Below are 19,654 nucleotides of genomic sequence, written 5' to 3'. Positions count from 1 at the left end.
CTTTGTATAGGAGAGGTCTGGCAAGCTATTAGTCTAAAGAAACCTGCCAACAGTATCCAGACTAGGCACCCAGACATGAAGGTCTTGAAAAGGGAGTGGATAAAGCTGTCCCTCAACAAAGGGTTGTTGTATAGGACCATTAAGCAGGGTGACCAGTGTGTAAGGCAATTGGTGCTGCCTAAGCAGTTTCACAGTCTTGTTTTTAAGTTGCTGCATGACGACATTGGCCACTTGGGTTTTGATAAGTCGTATAGCTTGGTACGTGACAGATTTTACTGGCCCCGTATGAAGCTGGATGTTGAGAAACACTGTAAGACCTGTGAACGCTGCTTTAAGCGGAAAACGCTGCCTCAGAGAGCTGCTCCACTTTCCCACATACAGAGTTCTGGACCCTTGGATCTGGTGTGCATTGACTTTCTTTCGATTGAGCCTGACTCTCGGAATGTTTGTAATGTGCTGGTTGTCACCGACCACTTCACTCGGTATGCACAAGCCTTTCCCACAAAGGACCAGACAGCTGTTACTGTGGCGAAGACTCTGTGGGAGAAGTATTTTATACATTACGGCTTGCCCACCCGCATTCACTCAGACCAGGGTAGGGATTTTGAGAGTAGACTGGTGACTGAGATGTTGACTATGTTGGGTGTTAAGAAGTCTAGGACGTCCCCTTACCATCCACAGGGTGACCCTCAACCGGAGAGGTTCAATAGGACTTTGCTGGATATGTTGGGCACCCTTGAGTCTCAGCAAAAGTCCCAATGGAGCCAGCACATTGTGCATCTGGTGCATGCATATAATTGCACACCCAATGAGGCAACAGGGTACTCACCTTATTTTTTGATGTTTGGTAGGGAAGCTCGACTCCCTGTTGATGTCTGTTTTGGTGTTTCGTCTAATGACACGTCATCTGCGTCACATTTGAGGTATGTGACAAAGATGAAAGAGGAGTTGCAAGCTGCTTACCAGCTAGCCCAAGCCTCGGCGGATAGGATGAACCAGAGCAATAAGGAGCGTTATGACCAGAAAGTCCGCTATCATAGCCCGAGTCCTGGGGATCGGGTGTTGATTCGGAATCTGGGTCTTAAAGGGAAGCAAAAGCTGGCAGACAGATGGAGCTCTTGTCCGTATGTTGTGGACAGTCAGCTTTCGGATCTCCCTGTGTACAGACTGAAGCCTGTTGACGGTGCAGGGCCGGTGAAGGTGATGCACCGTAACCATATTTTGCCTTTGGGACAGGAGGTAAGATTGGGTCCTGTGGTTGATACCGCTCCAGCTTCATGCCCTAGAGCTGTGAGGCGTAGAAAGGCTAAAGAGAAGCATAGAGCTGTTGATCTTGAAGTGTTGCCTCCTGCAGTTCTTAGACAAGAAAGCTCTTCGGATTCTGAATCTGAGTTCGGCTGTTGTGCTGAGGATGTAGTGCAACACGCTCCTCTGAGTGACACCACACCGAATTCCGCGTCTGTACTGGAGTTGGACTCCACTGCGCTGTGTGTCTCCACTCCACCTACGGTCCCTAGGTTAGTGCACACACCTAGTGATGTAGTCGCATCTCCCCTCAACACTGCACTCCCCATCTCTCCATACCGGTCCCTTGAGGTAATAGAAGACTTAGCAGCTGCAGGCCAGGATGGTAGCCGTCCTGATGTTCCTGTAACCACTGCTGCAGCTCCCTTAGAGTCAGTGCCTCTTGTAGTGCGTAGATCACATAGGGAAAGGAAGCCTACTGACCGCTTGACATATGGCAAGCCGGGAGTGCAAAGCAGGAACTATTTAGTAGTGTCATATATATAGCCTCAGTGCAGTAGTTATCAAGCTCTTTGCAACACATACAGACACGCCTTTACTTTTGCCATACACTTCACCTGCCATTACACCCACAGCTAGTTTTTGAGTACTAGCCTTTGTTTGTTGTTTTGGTTGTTTGATTTTAGAGTATTTCTTAGTTTGTTTTGTCTTAAAGTGTATGTGTCTCAGCATGGGGGCATGCTGTATATTTGGTGGGGGGAGAGTGTAAGCACCTGCAAAAAGTGTTTGCCGTTTAGCCTCTATTCTTGTGTTTTCCCCTGTCACTAAAATGACCACAATGCTTTGTTTAAATGTTTATGTTCTGATATAGAATTCTGTAGACCAATCAGATGTATTTGTTTGATAAGTTTTATTTGAATTTTATACTCAGCCAATCAGTATTTGTTATTTGTTTATGCCCGCGAAATCGCGGGGAATGTGAAGGTTCCATCTCCTCAGAGAGGAGAAGGCTCATGAGTCGCGGTCCTAGTTGCCCTGAGAGAGGTCACCGTTTTCTCTGCTCCGCCAGTCAGTGCTGCATCCGTTGGAGACCACTCGCACTTTTCGGTGTGTTTAGGCCCACATGCACTAGCATCAGTGCGGAGGTGTGGGATGACCTGTCTCGGGACTGCTTGATTGATTTTATGTGTTTATATCTTGTGTAACCAGTTAGTTAGCTGCCAGTTTAGCTAACGTTAGCTAACTAGGAGACGCTGTTGCATTCTCCTTCGGAGACGGACTCTATTGTGCTTCGGTGCTGGGCCCACCGGAGCCAGACCTCCCAGGGACGACCGCGTTTTGCCTCCGGTGCTGGGCCCACCGGAGTGCCAACCGCCAACTACCCGCTGCTGCTGTTGAGGTTTGCCGGCTGACTGCAGCAACATCCTCCACCGGAGTCGCATCCTCAGCTAGCTTGGACATAGCTGCCTCCCATCCTCTGAGTCAGGACTGAGCGGAATCTCCCGGTTCTGAGTGATCGGTCGTGAGTAACTTCAACTGCATTTACACTGACATACACACACACCCGTTCTCTCGTCTCGCTTGGATCACCGGCGAGTTGGAGGGCCGTTCAGCAGTTGCTGTCCTGCCTGCAGCTCATAGAGCTGCCACCTGTGCACCAACGAGCTCCAACAGAAAGCGCTTGGGGGTTATTGTATATTGTCCATTATCCTTGTATATTGTCTACATATTTTTAACGGTTTATCTGTGTTACCGTTACCTTTTACACAGTGCATTACTGTCTGTATATATTGTATTGTCTTCCTTACTGGTGACGTTAAGTGTTTAGCTTAAGCTAACTGTGTTGGCCAACCTTTAGCTAAAGTCTCGTTGGAGTGAATTGTTCACTCGCTGACAGTTGTCAGCTTTTTGGTCGTCACGTTTACTACGTGGCTATTATTATTAAATAAACATATGATTATTATATTACATTATTTACAGGGTGTATTGGTAATTCATTTAACTACATTCACCACTAGTATTATTATTATTTTCACATTGATTATTTCAATTCTGTAGGAAGACACTTACACGAGCTATACGGTAAGTGTAGTATTTTTACAGTGGAGGCACCGCGCTATTTAATTCTTTGATTGTCTTTAATTATTAGCCTACTGTGGTATTCAGGAATAGTTCAGCCAGTTCACCATCCCACCGCTGAGACCTTCAGGATCCTGTTTGCGCCATTGTGTTTTTTTATTGTAACTAGTGCCTATGCACACACCCGTTAAGAGGGGGTTACATGTGAATAAAAACAGAATGTAATAATCTGCAAATCTCTTAAACTCATACTTGAAAAAAGGACACAGACAGCATATCAAATGTTGAAAATTACAAATTTGACTATTTCATGAAATATATATTTTAATTTTGAATTTGATACCAGCAACATGTTTCAAAAAAAGTTGGGACAGGGATAACAAAATGCTGGAAAAGGTGTGTAATGATAAAGAAAAGAAAAGGAGGAATGTTTCAAAACTAATTAGGGTAACTGGCAACATGATTGGGTATGAAAAAGAGCATCCCAGCAGGGTCTCTTAGAAGTAAAGATGTACGGGTATTCATCACACAAATGATGAAACAATGCCATTTTAATGCTTCTTAAGATGAAATTGTGAAGTATTTGGGGGGTCCATCATCTACAGGACAAGGGAAGGAGCTGAAAAAAACATTGGATGGTCGTGGTCTTCTGGACCTCAGATGCCACTGCATCAACACCAGACCTGTTTCTACACCTGTCATTGTATGGGCTCAGGACAACCTCTGATAACCATTGTCTATGTGCATAGTTTGATACTCAATTCAAAAACTGCAGCCAAAATTCTAACAACCAAAATTGTATTGAGACACAATACAGAAAATACCACCGTCTTATCTGGGCCTGAGCTTGTTTAAAATGAACTGAGGTAACGTGGAAAAAGGTCCTGTGGTTAGACCAATCAACATTTGCCATTGTTTTTGGAAATCATGGACTCATCTGGGCTAAAGAGGAGAGGGCCTATCCATGTATCCAACCTATCCAACTTGTTTTAGTGCTCAGTTCGAAACCCAACATCTATGACTGTGTGGAGGAGCATTAGTGCCTACAGCATGGGCATCTTGCACATTTGGCAAAGCACAATCAATTCTGAAAGATGTATACAGGTTTTGAGCAACATATACTGCCATATCTATTCTAGAGAAGACCTTGAATGGCCAAATGAATTCTGCACATATTTAAATAGTATTTCTCCATAGAGAAAGAGTCCAGGTGCTAAAATGGCCTGTCTGCAGTTCAGATTTGTCAAATTAGGTGCATAATGGAATGGAAAGCATGACTAAGAATACCCCATACTGTTGAGCAACTGAAATCGTGTAGTAATGACTATTTGCTAGAGTTCATTCTCAAAACTCTATCAAATAGTCTCCTCAGTTCCTAAACATTTACAGAATTTTGTTAGATGAAGAGGTGAAGCAGTACAGTGATAAACATGCTCCCCTCCCAACTTTTTTTGAAACATTTTGCTGGCATCAAATTCAAAATGAACATATATTTTCCATGAAATAGTCCAAATTTTCATTTTCAACATTATGTTGTCTGTGTCCTTTTTGCTGCTAAATATGGGTTTACGAGACTTGTATATTATCACATTTAGTTTTTATTTGCATTTTGCACAACGTCCCAACTTTTTCTGTTTTGGGGTTGTATTTCAAGTCGCTATTAATATGAACACTATAATAATGATGAATCCCTTGGGCAGTAAAAAATCAGAAATTTTGGATGGTCTCTGGATGAGGGCCAAGCATTTTCAATTCCATCTACACAGCCTGCCGGGCCTGTGTCAATGGCCATGGCAATATCATGTGGTTGTGTTAAGGGTTGTCAGAAGAGCTGCTCCTGTGCAAAGAGGGCAATTCCATGCTACATAGGATGCCTTTGCCAGGGGCCTGAAGAAGAGCAGCAGCTCTGTTGAGGGGGACCTGGACAGGGCGAACCAGCTGAACCACTTCTACAACAGGTTTGACTGCCCTGCTCCAGCTCCAATGGCAGTGGTCTGTCCACCACCCCCTGCTGACTCAGACACTGCTCTTGTTTGCGTGCCTGCCCTACCCCCACCTTCCAGTATCTCCAGCTCTGCATCCCAGTGACACCCAACAACCTAAGCCACCATCACCTCACGCCCTGCCCCCACCTGACGCATCCTTGCCTGTGCCTGTTGAGGTGTCCACGACTCTGGCAGCCTTGACAGGGACATCAAGGAGGTGGTCATTCCCCAGCCCCCATGCACCCCCACACCCCCTCAATACCAGTGCAACACTCACCTCCACATCACAGGCTATCGTACCCCCACCATCACTGGATATTGCACCCCTCCCCGACATAGCGATCACGAACAATGAGGTGACAATGACTTCAGTCAACAGCAATCACACACAGATCCCAGATGCACCCCTCCCCCTCCCCACACTCCCCATCATCACAGCAAATCAAGTAAGAGTTCAACTAAAGAAACCCCAAGAAGGCCTGACAGACTGTGTCCAAGGCTACTCAAGGCCTGTGCTGCTGAACTGGGGAAGCCACTGAAGCACATCTTTAACTTGAGTCTACGCCTCGGACAAGTTCCAACACTGTGAAAGACATCAAGACATCACTTCATTTCTCAAGTGCTTTTAACACCATCCAACCATGTTCACCCTGTACACATCTGACTTCTGCTACAACACAGAGTCATGCCACATACAGAAGTTTTCTGACGCAGGTCTAAGCCCACTCTGCTACCAGTCTCCATTGATGGGGTCAATGTGGAGGTGGTAAGCACCTACAAGTATCTGGGTCTCCACCTGGACAATAAACTGGACTGGTCAGCCAACACGGACACACTCTACAAGAAAGGGCAGAGCAGGCTGTACTTCCTGAGGAGGCTGCGGTCCTTCAATGTGTGCAGCAAGCTCCTCAGGATGTTCTACCAGTCTGTTGTTGCCAGTGTCCTCTTCTATGCAGTGGTATGCTAGGGAGGAAGCACAAAGAAGAAGGATGCGGGGCGACTTGACAGGCTGGTAAGGAAAGCTGGCTCTGTAGTGGGAGCTGAACGAGTGCATCACTTCAATATCTGACAAAAGGACCCTGAACACTGATCAACATCTTGGACAATGAGTGTCATCCACTCCACAGCACTATTGTAAAGCAGAAGAGCCTGATCAGCTGGAGACTTCGCTCACTGCCTTGCACAACAGACAGACAAGGAAGTCATTTGTCCCCAGGGCCATTGAACTGTTCAATGCTTCACCTAAGGGAAGAGATAGACTTCTCCGCATAGTATGTCTGCCTCTCCACCCCCTCCATGTTTGGATACTGTCTGTCCACTAGCCATTTTTTACCACTGTCTTACTGCCTCACTGTTTGCGTGCTATATTAGCACATATGCATAACCCCTCCCTCCATGCCACAGCCAAATTGTGGCCACACTTATACCTTTTCTTAATATAGAATATCTAAATCTATCTTAATATATAAATCTATCTATCTATCTATATATATAGATTAGGGCTGTCAAAATAACTGATTAATTTCGATTAATTCATTTGAGAAAAAATAAATGATTAAAAAAAATAACGCAGATTAATCGATTCCGTATGACCTTTGACCCCGAGCCGTTGTAGTCAGTAACCATTAGACTGTAAAATGAAGGAGAAAGAAGAAAATGTGCTGACTAGATCATTGATTGGAACATTTACTTTTAAACAACAAACAAAATAAAGTGTTGATTAAAATAAAGTCCTCTGCAATGTCTGCAGCAAGGAATTTGCATATCACCGGAGTTCATCAACTTTAAAGTCGCACATCAATGCAAAGAAATAGTGTTGACATTAGGGGAAGTGTTAATTTATTTTCATTGTAGGTTCTGTGGCCTATCTGTGGCCTGATATACCTTGTATGTGAAAAACAACTTCTTCCCGAAGCACTTTTGAATTTATTTCCTCAGCATATTAGGTCATATCATAGATTATTATGGCCATTATTAAAATAATAATACAAGAGTTTTTGAACTTTAATGTCACTAATGCTGATTATTAAATGATTTATTTAAATTTCAAAATTTAAAATACTTTCACAGCAAAAAATATGTGATTCATTTAGATTAATTAATCACAGAGTATGTAATTAATTAGATTAATTTTTTAATCGACTGACAGCCCTAATATAGATAGATAGATAGATATAGTTTTTTCTATAGTTTTTTATATTACCTTACCTATACTCGCTGATATGTCCATACTTATTTTATGCTGGTCTCTAGACTTTATTTTTGCACTGTTGCACTGTTGGACTTACTCATTTGCACCATCACCATGACACTCACTCACACAGAGCACCTTACCTTACCTTTCTATGCACAGAGAATCACAGGCTTAGTCCCTGCCTCAGTCATTGCAAGCGCCTGTTGATAAATCACCCACTATGTGGATACTGTTTTTAGAATTGATTTAGATTAACTGTTATTAAGTATAATTTGTATTTTAGTATATTTAGTATATTCTTTATCTTCTACTGTCCTTATTGCTTAGTTGTTTTTTTTATATTATATACCATTAATTTCTTTTTTCTGCTGTTAGTGAATGTGTGTGTGATGTCTGTATGCTACTGAGACCTTGAATTTCCCCTGGGGATCAATGAAGTATCAATCTATCTATATATCTATCTATCTATCTATCTATCTGCTGAAACACTAGAGAGCAGCAACAGCAGCAGTGACTCTGAAAACAGCTAAACAAATTGTATAAACATTATTACAGAAATTAGTTATCACCCTGAATTGTAATCTGTTTGCCTGTTTCATTAATTGTTTTTTGTTTTGTTTTACAAATTGCTGCTCAATGTAACTGTTTTAATCAGTATTTTTTAAAAAAAAACTACTCCACACATGACTCCTGTGTGTTTTAGTCTTTCAACATTTAGTTTTCTATCTTACACTCCAAACACCTGGATTGAACTCCAGAATAACCCGCCTAACCCCAAATCCTGAAATCCTTTTTTTTAATTTCGATAGAATAAATAAAGCTATCCCACTTGTGAAAGAATATTAGAAATACTAGACATTATAATACAAATAACAGATCTTGCATAAATATGCAAACTATGTAGGCCTACTGTATAGAAACAGAGCTGTACTACAATTCACATCAGTTAACAGATTAACAGTAAACCTTTCTTGGATCTTGTTTGACTTCATCATAGGCTTGAAATTGAATTCCCTCTAAATGTGTTAATGGGTCTGAAGTCTGGTTAGTAAAATGATCAAAATATTATTTCATCTGTAAAAGTTAACTTCACATGGTATTTTGTTTATTTTAACAACAAAGGGAAAAGAATGCTACCGAATATAATGGAATGTTCTTTAAATATTTATAAATATCTTTGTATACCTATGAATTAAGAGGCATTGTTAACTCTTACATTCTAATTACATGTACAATCAAGGCTTCAGATGAAAGCCTATCTTTCACTCTTTTGAAAGGTGTGCTCAGTTTGTTTCTAGCATAAAGTATCAGGGAGATATGGCCCAGGATTCATGGATATAATTAAACCTTTTTAGCATGATTGGGTGATTCCGGGGAGTTAAAGCAAAATTTGAGGTAGCATTGTTTTGACCCTAATTGCAAGTTTCCAGCAGCTTGTTGACCGGGTTGTCCACCCAGGTTGTGATCCTCAGACATCATAGATTTCATTTTTATATGACAACCTTTTACAGCAGCCCATGTCATCTAAACCCCCTTAGCCCCCTGGGTACCTACTTTATTCACGCCTAACAGCCTATATCCATTTGGTCAACTTTATCCAGCCCTAAAAAAGCTAAATTTAACTTTGGTTTACTTGTAGTTTACCGTGTAGCCTAACTTTAAACAGTGTGCATGCTTAACACAAAGCATACTTGTGCTTCATTCATCCACACATCCAGCTCCTAACGTTTTGACAAGCATTTCTACCAATTGACCTTGTTCCTGCCCATCTCTAGCTTTGCTGTCTCCATCCTTTCTGTTTTTGTTGTTTGCAAAAAATATATAGTATTTATTGGTAACCAGCAACAAGTGCAATTTGTTAATCGCTGTCATCCTCTCTCCTGCCAACAAAAATGTGTTAGGCCTATGTCACGTGTGTGAATATTTTGGTTGTTTAGGAATTATTTTGCTGTGCTTTTATTTGTGTGCTGTGTCAATTCACATGTGTGTTCTTGTGTGCTGTGTATTACCCTTCCCTGGTGCTCCCAATGTTGACTGATAATGAGGGATAATGGACCCATAACTTTCCACCAATCCTGGCGGGTGGCTGGTTAAATGAGATTTGGGACAGGTGTGTTGGGGGAGGGGGCTTTCCTACTTTATCCCCTGACCAGGGATGCTCGAAAAACGCGACAGCATCGAGTTGATGGATGTAGCAGGGTGATTCTCCAGCTGTGGTCCGAAGAGTACTATAGTTGGAGAGTCACCCAGCACCAACAGCGGCAGAGAAACTCAAGGGTGACAGCATCGTTCCCTTCACGTTGATCCTGGATGAGAGGCCGCGATCGGAATATCCGGCTGCTGTAGCCTACTAGAGAGTCGAGCGTTCGTCACATCTCCGGGCCTCAGACTATGTCTGTGCCCGGTTTAGGCGACTGGGACCTCTACCGACGGAGGACGAACCATACGGAAGGACGGTAGGCTACCCTGCTGTTCCGCTTGCCGCCTGCTCTGCTGGCCGCTTGCTTGCCTACTCCGTTGGGGGACGGAACTCCTGCTTGCTCTACTGGCCGCCTGCTTGCCTACTCCGTTGGGGGACGGAACTCCTGCTTGCTCTACTGGCCGCCTGCTTGCCTACTCCGTTGGGGGACGGAACTCCTGCTTGCTCTGCTTGCCTCTTACTACTGCTCCTGCCGCTGTGTCTGTTGCTGCCACGCTATGCTAGTCGTGGGTGTTTGAACTTTGGCCGCTAGCTTGTAACTGCTAGCCGTGGTCAACCCATAGACAGGTCAACCTGACCGTCAGCTGTTTGGGAAACGGGATCGTTTGCTCTACGCTTCACTGTGCTGGTGCGGTGGCCGGAAGGAGTACAGCGCTCCTAGTGGCTAGACGCGGTTTTGACTCTTGATTGTTTTACTTGAAGACTGTTTTAGGAATTTGTGACTGCCATCCTGACATGAATGGGATTATAATCCACTTGTGATGTTTTAATATTTTCTGCCTAGAACATAACTGAATAATAAATTGAACAAAATAATATGAAATCCTTGTCTTGGTATCCTTCGCCTGCCCACCACATTCCCTGCTGTTGATTAAATTGTTTGCCTGGTCACGGGTAAACCAAGCCGATAGACCCGCGTGACACCTACGTTCCAAGTAGCAGTGCGTAATTCTGCTTCATAAAGTTGAACAAATACATTTGGTCATATAAATAGCCAGTTTGTAGTTGGTAAGTTATGGTAGGCCAACTTGGAGTGAATATACAGGGGGAATTCTTTGTCTAGCTGAGTAGCCTGGCAGGTGCGCACGTAGGCATAGCCTACGGCCGAACACCGCAAGCGCTAATAAATCTTGCTCTCACGACAACCACGTTGTTAACTTAAATAGGCCTAGGTTAACATCACTCTGAGTTCGCATTCAAGCAAGCAAAACGGTGATTTGAATACATCTGTTTCACTGGAAGGGCAAGGGGTAACAACAGGACAACACAGAGACAGGCCAGAATGCAGGACTAATGTTATGAGTAGGCTATTACAGTAATATGGGATATTCTACGGGAAAATATTAAAACGGCAAGACAGCAGGGAAACGTTAAAATGATAAACCCGGAAAAAGTTGGCATGTTAGGTATTTTTCGGTCCCTGTGATTATTTGTGAAATTGTGCAAACGGCCTTTTCAAGTCATTTGAGAAGGAAGGAGTGTAGCAAGCTCCCAAATTGACGCTCGTCTGAGAAATTGAGTTTTGGATAATGTTCAGCTTCGGCAGCTTTACAATGACTGAGGAAGCCTAGAGACGAGTCCATAGCAACAAGTTCATGTGTTGAATTAGTTATTACCCAGTGTGCTTTGTTGAATGGTCTCAATGCTTTATTGTTTTATTTCATGTGAATACTTACTAGAGGAGTAACTTTTCAAGTAGGCTAATGCAGTTGCAGGAAGTGTGCATTTAGTTTCCATGCTTATTGTGTTTCCACAACAATGTTAGGGAGTAAATCTACTGAAATGGCCACCATCTTGGTGAAGTGTGATGTGTAAGATCAGAAAGCAAAAGGTTGATTTTAGGACGGTAGCATATGTTGATGTGTTACCATACCATAGCATAGCATAGCATGTAAGAGCGTGGGTGGAACACGTCGACAATTGACCGATCCCAAGCCACGCCCCCTTTAATATGTCACAATGAGGACTTCGGAGGACCTCGGTCAATTTTGAATTTTCTAGTGTCCATTCTGTGTGACAATACGCCGGTTATGCGAATGCTATAATGCTTCTTTTGCGAGTAGCCTAAGTAACTAAATAACTAAAGAGCTCAAAAAGGTTCAAAGATAAGCCTGGGATACTTGTAGAAGTGACATCCGATATCCTGACAGTGTGAAACGTTAACACACATAGCATAGGCCTAACTTTGCATAACTTTGGATAGCTACTTTTCAGTAAAGAAATCTGAGTGTGTACGAAAATGTTGCCTTTATTTGTGTTCATAACTACACACAAAAACATAACTAAATCTGGTTTCCACTGATGAAACGACAACATAAGCCTACGCAAAAAATTATACCTACCTTGCAGGAACTGAACTCGCACATTCATACGAAAGACGCGCAAAAGGCTACACCTTCAATCACGTATCGCCTTACACACAACAAGAATAAGCCTACTTTCAGCTTTGCTACCTTGCCATGTTTAACTTGGGATAGAAGACTGTTCACAGAAATAAGCTAATGATCATTTTTTCAACAAACGCAATATTAGCCTACTGCATGGCTGAACGAGAGATACGTCTTCTAAAGATTGAATCGTGCAAATTCAAAACTATGCCTTGCTATATAGGCTATGCAGTCTCGAAATCGCCAATATTAGACCTAGGCTACTGATCGCCTATGTTTAAATTAATTATAGCATAAGCGGGCACTGATGAAGTCTAGTGCAAGACAAATCACGTCTGCAAACATATGTCATGCGTGATATGGGTTTGAACTCGGAGTGGTTTCTTTTCAATACACTTGTATCATGTTTATTTGAACTCTTCCTTCTAAAGCATCCATTCAAAATAATAAGTAGGCTATCGGCCTACCGAAGAGAAGCTATCTCTCCACCCCAACATGAGCTGCTTAACAGGCTAGTCACTCTCCTAAGTTGCGTGGGAACTTGGATCTGCAGCACTTGGTCCCGTCTTATTAATCCTCGAAATATGGTTAGATTTTGTTATGGACACGTCGACACAATATTTTTGCACAGACCTGTTTATTGAATCAGAGTCACATCTGCAGCAAATACGGTAAACTACCTGCTCGTGATAACGTGCTAATTGTTTATCCCCTTAACATGCATCCCATAAGATCCACGACACCGGATTGGTTTGTCCTCAATTTGTGGTGTTACACCTCGTTGATAACAGCGGACATTGTGAATGTGTCCATCTGCATACTGAAGGCTTTTCTGACCTCTGTTTTTTGAATATATCAATATTACTTGACGCCCAGAAATCCAGCATACTGTTGCACTCGGCTAAATGGGGGTGCTGCGTCCCCATGTTGAACACGCGTTCTCGCACACTTTCCTGCAAACTTGTCCGACTTAGCAACAGTAACTATGGGACTGACAATGGGAGGAGGGGCTTGGGATCGGTCAATTGGACGGGGAGGGTCATGTCATTTTTTTAAAAATGCTGCTGGAGGGTCGTTGAAAATTATATTGCAGGTAGGGGAGGGTCATGCAACTTTTGATCGAAGCCCTCTAAATCCCTCTGGTGATCCCGTTTATAAATAACGAACGGTCCCAAAGCCAGTGTTTCTCAAAGTGTGGTCTGGTGGTCCGCAAGCTAGCCCAAGTGGTCCGCGAACAGATGTGGTAAAATATAATGTAGATGAGTTGTTTGCAATATTGAAACAACTTGTATGCAAATCCAAACATTTCTGCATCACTGCCTATGTAAGCCATGCCAGTTTAAATCATATGAATTCTCTGACACAATAAGCAAGGTGCAAATACAATCAAAGTGGTTCAGTGAGTAGGCCTATTGTGTAATTTACTATTGAAGTAGGTCTACTACTTTTTTTTTTTAACTAGGTGGTCCGTGAGGCTTTTTTTATTGATTAAGTGGTCCTTGGTCTGAAAAAAATTTGAGAAACACTACTTTAAGCAAAGCATCACACTCCCATAACACATTGCTCATGTTTGTCCCATTTTGCCCCTTTGAATATTCTTTGAGCACTAGCTATAGTTTAAGATCTGCCACTGGTTTAAAAATGTTGACACTCCATATTATGTGAAATACTGTATTATTTCATTGCATCGGGTTCAGAATTATTGCCGTATCCAAATGTCCACATCATACAAGGCAATTAATTGCATGTCACAATACAAGTACATGTTGATTAGTGGCTGTGAAGTCACTGTAAACCAGATGTACTGTAGCTACTGTAACAGTGCATATTTAACACATAATATTTGCACCCTTTCAACACTAGAAGTCCAATCTTTATACCCGTGACCAGCATAAATGCAAAGATGCCACTGAACCGCTTCCTATTTAAACTGCAACAGTCAGTTATTCATCAATTTCAGTACAGAGTTTGAGAGGCAGGTTTTACCCTCCCTGTTCCACTCCAGTAGCAGCTATGTTGTTTGTAGTTCTGCTGCTGCTAATGTTGACATCTTCAGCTTGTGAGTTCACATACTGTATATCAAAATAATAATTATGTTCCACTGTTCAGTGTAGTTGTGACATAGAGTAGTGTCAAATTCAATGTGTGATCTTCTATTTTTCAGGTGTCAGAGGTCAGGTTGTGCTCACACAGTCTCAGCAGCCAGTGATGGGGACTCCAGGAGGAACTCTTAAACTGACTTGTGCCTGCAGTGGATTTAATCTGGGGGGCACTACTATGCACTGGATCCGCCAAGCTCCAGGGAAAGGACTGGAATGGCTCATGTACTACTATTCTGACAGTAGCAAGAGCACAGCCCAGACGGTCCAAGGCAGATTTACTGCATCCAAAGACAGCTCTAATTTCTACCTGCATATGACCCAGCTGAAGACTGAGGACACTGCAGTCTATTACTGTGCCAGAGAGTCACAGTGGTTAAACCAATATAACTAGCTGTACAAAAACATGACAGAGACAGGAGAAGTTTCAGACACCTGCTGTAACACTAAAATCATTTATGTCTCAAGGGACAGCCGACACAAAACTTTCAGTAGGTTTTAAACTGTAAAATGTCTCTCTCACACACTATCAACTTTTTTCTTTAAACTCCACTTCTTAATGCATAGATTAGCTCAACTTTTGGTTTCAACATCGGTGACATTAAGTATTTTCCCTGTGAGCCTCATGGGATGTTTTCTTGCACTTCGTAAAAAAAAGGCTGTGGTGCAAACGACATCTAGCACGTTCGGGTCCAAGTGTCCACATTTTCTAAGTCCACCCATCTCTCTGTCCCACTTTTTTCCTGTCACTCTCGAATGTCCTATCTAAATGATGGCAGCAACTCTCCAAAATGTACAGATACTTAAAAAGAGCAACACGTTATAAGAGCCTAGTCATAAATTCTTGAAATGCACAACACTCAATCAGAAGTTTTCATGAAGAAAGTTGTTTGGCTTTATTCAGATGTGGTGGGATCAGGAAATGACCGGGTCGGACTTGAACCCATCTCCCCTTGGACACTTGGACTCAAATGTTGTACAGATGCTACAGCTACTTACACTACAGCTCCTCTGTCCAATACATATATACTATATCATACATTTTAGAACAGCAGTTCAGAAATATTACATTTCTCCACCCTTCTGAACTCTTTCTAACCAGCAGAGGAGGGGGTTATGCAAACCAGAAACTCCCCTCTGTTGTAATATATCAGTGGTCCATCAGCCATTGACAGGTACTGACCTGACAACACAACAGAAACTAAAATGATACTGATTATAGTAGCAGTCTGCTTAAGTGGTACGCACCTCTAAAAGGTTTAATTATATATTTTGTATATAAAATATGCTTTATATATATAAAAAAAATTCTGGATTAAAACATTTCTGGATTTTCCATGAGCAGCTACAGTACTGTACATGCGCTGGATCCATCAGAAACCAGGAAAGAGGCTGGAGTGGATCAGATATATTGATGATGGCACTGGCACAGCATTTGCCCAGTTCCATTTACACACTGAACCTACAAGTGAACAGCCTGAAAGCTGAGGACACAGCTGTGTATTACTGTGCTCAACAGACACAGTCACACATGAGACTGCAGAGCTGCCCAAAAACAAGTCACAGTTCTGGCCACATTATTCTGGTTCCTCTGTTAATCTTTTTAGAGTCTGCAGAGGGCCGTCTAATCTCAACTCTCTTCTCCCCAGCCCCTGGCTGACAAAATATTTCCGCGTACATTTTATTAAAGAAACACGTCAACCTTTTGGGAAATTAGCTTATTTGCCCTTTATCAGAGTTAGATAAGAGAAAACATACATGTAATTACCCAGTCTGACATCGATACATAGATCACATTTTGGTCATATAGTGTTGTTATGTACAGTATATAATACCTACAGACCATAATGGTCACTCTTTGAGTACAACATATCCAGTAGACATTTTGCTTGTTCTTCCATGTCAGGAGGAGCTTATGCAAAACTGACTCCCCAGCCTATATCTTTAGGTATGATGACAGACACTGTCACACACTCCTGTTAGACATGACATTTATAGTTGTATCAACCCTCCTGGCTGTCTGCTTAACTGGTTGGGAGCACATTTCTCACAATTTATAGAAATATGTTAATACATTACATGTACTCTTTTTAATCTTTTAGTTGTTTTTTTCAGGTGGACATGGTCAGACACTGACTGAATCTGAACCAGTGGTCATCAGTCCTGGAGGATCTCACAAACTGACCTGCACAGCCTCTGGGTACACATTCAGTAGCTTCTGGATGGCTTGGGTCAGACAGGCTCCTGGGAAAGGGCTGGAATGGATTGCAAGCATAGGGAGCCCCTCTGATTTCCACCACTCTCAGGCTATTCAGGGTAGCTTCACCATCTCACAACAGCAAAAGCCAGCTGTATCTGCAGATGAACAGCCTGAAGACTGAGGACATGGCTGTGTATTACTGTGCCAGAGACCCACAGTGATGGGGGAGGCTTCAGAGCTGAACAAAAACTTTGTGGTCATTACATACTGTAATGCTCATTATTACACGGCTCTTCAGAGTGCTGCAGAATGCTCCATTCACTTGAATGGGCCTTCCCAACTTTCGGTGGTCTGCTAATTCTCAATAACAGACCGTTGCTAAGTATAACAGACCGCTGTCAAGGAAAATGGGCTTTGTGCTTCTAATTCGCGTCTTTCATATCACTACGCAAGGACTGGAACTTTCAATAGTGAAAGCAAATGGTTGATCAGCTGTGTTCTAAAGAATGTTTGATTCAAGTTCAGCGTGTGCTGTTGCAAACTATTTGTTTCTCAACAAAAGCCACGATGAAACGATAACCAATAGGGGTAACGCTTTAGAATAACATGTGCTTATTAGGTATTAGGTAACAGTACATTATAAGCAGTTAACAATTCATTACTAACAGTTAGTTAATGTAACTGTTGTTATCCTTTAATAACATTAACTAACTGTTAACATGCAGCTTGTAAGTGTTAATAAGCAGCCTTTTAAGTTACTTACAAGCATGTTAACAGTTGTAAGTGTTAACAAGCAGCTTGTTAATGGTGTATAAGACAAAGAGGTGGATAACTAATATGCTTATAAGACCTTTCTTACCTATTTGTAGTACATTTTGCAGCCCCCCAATCTAAAGCGAGGACCTTGTAGCCTACATTATCGGAATATAGAATCAATATGAACATTTTTCTTCAAAAATATAAATAGGAATGTAGCTCAGTAAGTAACAAGTCACTCTAAGATGCAGGGGACTGGGGTTCAATTCCTGCTAACTGCAACAATTTTGAAGATGCATTTCTCACAGCTAAACCAAGCTAGATAGATAGATACAGTAGATAGAGATAGGGCTTGTGGAGCTATAGGCCACATGGTCCTCGCTTTAGATTGGGGGGCTGCAAAATCTACTACAAATAGGTAAGAAAGGTCTTAGCGTATTAGTTATCCACCTCTTTGTCTTATACACCATTAACAAGCTGCTTGTTAACACTTACAACTGTTAACAAATATACTTGTAAGTAGCTTAAAATGCTGCTTATTAACACTTACAAGCTGCATGTTAACAGTTAGTTAATGTTATTAAAGGATAACAACAGTAACTAACTGTTAGTAATGAATTGTTAACTGCTTATTATGCACTGTTAATACCTAATAAGCACATGTTATTCTAAAGTGTTACCGTAGCGGTGTAATAAGCGCGATAATGTATAGAACGCTGCGCGTCGGGGTCCGGTTCGCCCTGTCGGGACCTATCTCCCGATAATGACCGGCGTTCTATACATTATCCCTTACTTAACAGTTATTCATAATGATTCTAGAATGTGGAGAACTACGGAGCCCGGGAGGTGATATGAAAAAAAAAAAAACTGAGAAAAGGTATGTAGCCTACTGGGGACAAACACTTACTAGGTTTGCAAGATCTTGCGTTTGTTTTGCGAGATCTCGAGTTTCTTTTGCGAGATCTTGACTTTCTTTTGTGAGATCTAAGTTTCTTTTGCGAGATATTGACTTTCTTTTGCGAGATCTCGAGTTTCTTTTGCGAGATCTTGAGATTGTTTTGCGAGATCTCGCAAATCCATCAACGCATAAGAGAACCACTAGAAATGAGCTTTAGCCACTGAAATTAGGTTGCAGTTACTTATTTTGCTTATTTTATCGATTTCAATATTCAATTTGATATTAGAGGCTCTTTTTGTATTTTCTATCCTCTGTTTATGTTCTTTTTTTCTGGCTACCAAATTTGTTTACAGACATTTTTCAACTAGTTTAGCCTACCAAGCATACGCTTAGCCACGGCCGGGCCTAGACGAGCCTAGGCCTGTCTACTTGTCAGTCTTGCCCGTCCAATTAGAGGGCTTTCCTTCGTTTACGTTCACCATCTGAAAAAGACGCGCAAGTCAACACTGCGCTGAGAGCTCAAGAATCAGTCAAATCGCAAACAGCCGGCAGCTCCGAAATGGTCAGGTGTGATGAAATGCGTTCATGTTCCACTTTTTATGTCATAAACGTTGCATGCCTAAAGGCTTTGCAGTAGGATTGTCCAATGGTCAAGCTGTTGCTTCAATTTGTGTTTTAATTTATGCGACGCACCGATGCTGGGTTCATTCAGTTTTGGGCAAGTTTAAAATGTTTAGCCAACTGCGGAATTTGTCATTTTTGTTCAATAAGTTCCACTTTTCATGTCATGAATGTAACATGCCTATGATAAGGCTTTGAAGTTGTCCAATATGGTCAATCTATTGCCTCAATTGTATTACATGTGACGCACCGAAGCTACATTCATCCATTGTTTTGCTCCAGTTGAAAATGTTTCTGTGTAATTTGTCAGCTGTGATCAAATGCCTTCAATAAATTCCACTTTTATGTCATAAATATAACATGCCTATGATTAATGTTTGTATGGCCACCCATTTGAACATTTCTGGCCACGCTACTGCTACCGAGAACAGAATCTCTTCATCTCACGTCTTGACACTTGCAGTCAGATGGGCTACTACTCCCCACGGGGGAGGGGTAATTTACAGGGGATACATTTTTAAAAATAAATCGTTATCAACCAATAGGGAAACTGCCAGAAACAACAAGCAACAATGCTTTAAGCTGGTAAGTGAGACACATCAATGAATGCACTGTGCAGAATCACCACAGAGAGTGTTTATTTAATTATTTATTTTTCTTCCCATTATGATTATTTTTATTATTTATTTTTCTTTCGCCGACAATGACACCGCAGCCTGGCCAGCATTTATGTGCGCAGCCCGTTAGTTTTGCTCTTGTTCGCCTCATGCTGGCAAAATAAGGCACTGCAACCTAATTTCAGTGGCTGAAGGTCTCCGGAACGTTTGTGGTTCTCATTATGCATTGATGGATTTGCGAGATCTCGCAAAACAAACTCAATATCTCGCAAAACAAACTCAAGATTTCGCAAAAGAAACTCAAGATCTCGCAAAAGAAAGTTAATATCTCGCAAAAGAAACTCGAGATCTCGCAAAAGAAACTCGAGATCTC

The sequence above is a fragment of the Alosa pseudoharengus genome, unplaced genomic scaffold (assembly GCF_046254945.1).
Source record: "Alosa pseudoharengus isolate Yale_2024_CS ecotype anadromous, Long Island Sound unplaced genomic scaffold, YU_APseudo_1.1 YU_APseudo_1.1_scf_4, whole genome shotgun sequence".
Lineage (NCBI taxonomy): Eukaryota > Metazoa > Chordata > Actinopteri > Clupeiformes > Clupeidae > Alosa > Alosa pseudoharengus.
This window is presented reverse-complemented; position numbering follows the sequence as displayed.